We start from the raw sequence: 3,912 nt of genomic DNA, 5'->3' as shown, positions 1-3,912 counted from the left end.
AGTAAACACACAGGTCTTTGGTAAAGACTTCCTCAGTAAACTAATCTTTCCTTAGCAGAAACTATAAAACCAGCTAACTGCCAGTAATGGCAATCGAAAGGAAAATATCTCTTTAAAGAATTTTGGTAACCTGTACGTGGTATGCTATTTTTTATAATGAATACAGTTTTATTATCAATTAGTGTACCCGAGCCGTCAAAAAAATGACGTCTAAATATTTAGATAGATATGCACACATAAGTTCAACTATTCCCACCACTGCCCTTCTCCTAATTAAGCTCCAACTAGCTGGTTCGGCAATTTATAGGAGTGTGGTTTCACAATGTACCTCTCGGTGTACCCCTTCTCACCAGGGTATGACTACTCCCTCTCCACCGTGACAGAAATACACACACACACATATAATATATATATATATATATATATATATATATATATATATATATATATATATATATGAGAGAGAGAGAGAGAGAGAGAGAGAGAGAGAGAGAGAGAGAGAGAGAGAGAGAGAGAGAGAGAGAGAGCAATCACATTACAATGTATAAGCGTGTATGATATACGCATGCGTTACAGTATCCTTTCCGGGGGATATTTTAGTTAATTTTAAAGGTAATTTGATGGCATCCTTGATTGAAATTGAGGAAATTTGATTCCTTCCTTTCAAATGCCCAATTTCTGTATTAATTTTATGTGACGAAATACAGAAAGTCAAATAAGAGCAATATCATATTCTCATGCTAGACATAGGTAAGTGTATGCCAGAACTTTAACCCAGGGTTTAATCTTTTAAGGTAATTACCTTAGTTTGAGGTAATTTTCATGGTTTTAAGGTAATTCTGAGGTAATTTCGGTTTTACTAGCTCAAGGAAATTTAACATCTTTAAGGAAATTGGAAAAAGTTTTAAGGTAATTCTGAGGTAATTTCGGCTTTACTACCTCAAATTTTAAGGAAATTCGAAAAAGTTTTAAGGTAATTCTGAGGTAAATTCGGCTTTACTACCTTAAATTTTAAGGAAATTGGAAAAAGTTTTAAGATAATCTAAGGTAAAATAACAGCAGCATTTAAGGTAATGGCCACAAGGCACAGGCTCGAGTTTAAACCCTGCAATACCTGATGCCAGTGACACGAGATACACGACCGGGGAACACGACACGCGAGAGACACGACGAAACACGATCCCAGGCTGCATCTGCTGCAGGTGTCTCCGTTGGCAAACATGAGCCTTATTAGAGAGAGAGAGAGAGAGAGAGAGAGAGAGAGAGAGAGAGAGAGAGAGAGAGAGAGAGAGAGAGAGAGAGAGGATCGTCTTTCCTCTTACTTGATAAAGGATTTAGGTTTCTGGGATGGAAAGAAGAAGAAGGGGAGATGTCTGGTTGTAGATGGATGGAAGAAAGATGGATGTTTGGTTGTAGATGGATGGAAGAAAGATGAATGTTTGGTTGTAGATGGGAGGAGGAAAGGGAGGTGGTTGGTTGTAGATGAAAGAAAGGGGGCCGCTTGGCTGTAGGTGGAAGGAAGAAAGATTATTGTTTGGTTGTAGATGGAAGGAAGAAGGGGAGAATGTTTATTTGTAAATGGAAAGAAGAAAGATGGACTCTTGGTTGTAGATGGGAGGAAGAAAGATGGATGTTTGGTTGTAGATGAAAAAAAAGGAGGAACGCTTGGTTGTAGATAAAAGGAAGGTTGAGCGCTTGATTGTAGATAGAAGGAAGAAGGGGGAACGCTTGGTTGTAGATAAAAGAAAGAGGGGACCGCTTGGTTGTAGATAAAAGAAAGGAGGAAGGCTTGGTTGTAAACAAAAGAAAGGGTGCCCGCTTGGCTGTAGATAGAAGGAAGAAAGATGGACGCTTGGTTGTAGATGGAAAGTAGAAAGGAGAGACCTTTGGTTGTAAACAGAAGGAGGGAAGATGAGTGAAAGAACTAACAATAAAACAAAATGTGGGAGCAAATACGGAGGGGGATAAACGAGGAAGTGGGAAAGCGAAATTATGATAAGAGGACGAAAATTGAGAGGTAGAAAGGAAGAAGAGGGGAAGAACAACTAAAACAAAATGTGGAGCAAATAAGGAGGGTGATAAACGAGGAAGAGCGAGAAAGCGAAATTAAGATTGCGGAAGAAAACAGGAGGAAAACTGGGAAATAGGAAGACTAAGAAGAGGAAAGGTTATTATTATTATTATTATTATTATTATTAAGCTACAACCCTAGTTGGAAAAGTATGATGCTATAAGCCCAGGGCCCCCAACAAGGAAAATAGCCCAGTGAGGAAACAAAACAAGGAAAAATAAAATATTGTAAGAACAGTAATAACATAAAATAGATATTTCCTATATAAACTATAAAAATTTTAACAAAACAAGAGGAAGAAATATTAGATAGAATATAGAATAGTGTGCCCGAGTTTAACATTTCTCGTGAATACCTACTTAACAGTAAACTAACAAAATGTTTATTCAATTAATTGGTTACCTTCGGATCTGTTTATTAAGAAAGGACATAAAACATTCAGTGACAAATCAGGAAGTCTCAAAATGACAAAAACTGATGTCCGAATAACGTTTGAAGAAATAGAGACACATGAAATTGAATCTCCTGGATTTCCAGGCAATGGTAATCTGTATTCTAATTTACTGTGTACTGCTCACAGTTTTATTTCAATTAAAAATCTTGTCCAAGCATTTAAGAGGATATTCTCAGGTTCATTGGGAAATAGATCTGTGGTTGATTGGTTATTCGTTGTTCCACTAAAATCATAAAATAACAGGTGGAAAATACAGCCTTTAGTAAATCTAATCTGCTGAACACTAGGAATTTAAACAGATATTTTTAAGTTTCTAAAAAAACTGTCTTTTGCTATTCGTTCTAACACAAAAATTATATAACTACAGGTGAAAAAATTCTGTTCAACACCAAAGAATCTCAAAATATATTTTCAAGTCTTTTAATATTCTTTCTAACACAAAAATTGTATAATTACAGATGAAAAATAAGACGTCATTAGTGGATCTATTCTGTTCAACCCAACTTTAAGCGAGTAAGAACGGGGAGATTACTTCTGTAGATTAACCGACTCTTCTAGTGCCTTGTGGAGCCCAGCTGAACGTTAGGTGAACTAATCTCTCTTGGGGAGTGCGAAGAGCATGCCCAAACCATCTCCATCTATCCCCTCATCATGATCTCATCCACATATGACACTCGAGTAATCTCTCTTATAGTTTAATTTCTAATTTACTCTCGTGGATCACCGTACTCGGTTATAATAATTCAAATACTTCGTAAAGCAGTACTCCATAAACAAAAAGGAAGAGCAAATTCCCGTTTCTGGCTTTTCGCAAAATTTCCGCTTCCCGCAGATGTTCGAGGCCCAACTCATTAAAAGCAAACACAGCCAGATGCAAACTTTTCTGGCGAATTGAGCTCAAAACTTTTAGTTGGGGAAAAATGACAACTCGACCCATACAGTTCAAAACTTTCAGTAAAACGTCATCTTTTAATAGCTGACATACATCGCTGTGAGCCTACAATTCGCGTGTTATGAACAAAGACAAGAACGAAACAACACGCAAACGCAGACAAATGAACACACAAACACAAGCACAGAAAGAGAGGTTGTAGTGGCCTGGTGGTAGAGTCCTTATCTGGTGATTGCCAGACTGCTTTAGAGTCCAGCTTAAACTCGTTATTTCCTTTGGTCACTGCAACTTCACCATCTTCCTAAGAATGGGGAGTTTGGGGGAGCCTGTAGGTCTATTTGCCGAGTCACCAACAGCCATTACCTGGCCCTCCTTGGTCCTAGCTTGGGCGCTAATCATATGTAATATGATCAATCATTGTCCTACTTGATAGGGCAATGTCACTGTTCTTTACCTCTGCCATTCATGAGCAGCCTTTAACGTTTTTTTTATGGT

Source organism: Palaemon carinicauda, chromosome 35, assembly GCF_036898095.1.
Source record: "Palaemon carinicauda isolate YSFRI2023 chromosome 35, ASM3689809v2, whole genome shotgun sequence".
Taxonomy (NCBI): Eukaryota; Metazoa; Arthropoda; class Malacostraca; order Decapoda; family Palaemonidae; genus Palaemon; species Palaemon carinicauda.
This window is presented reverse-complemented; position numbering follows the sequence as displayed.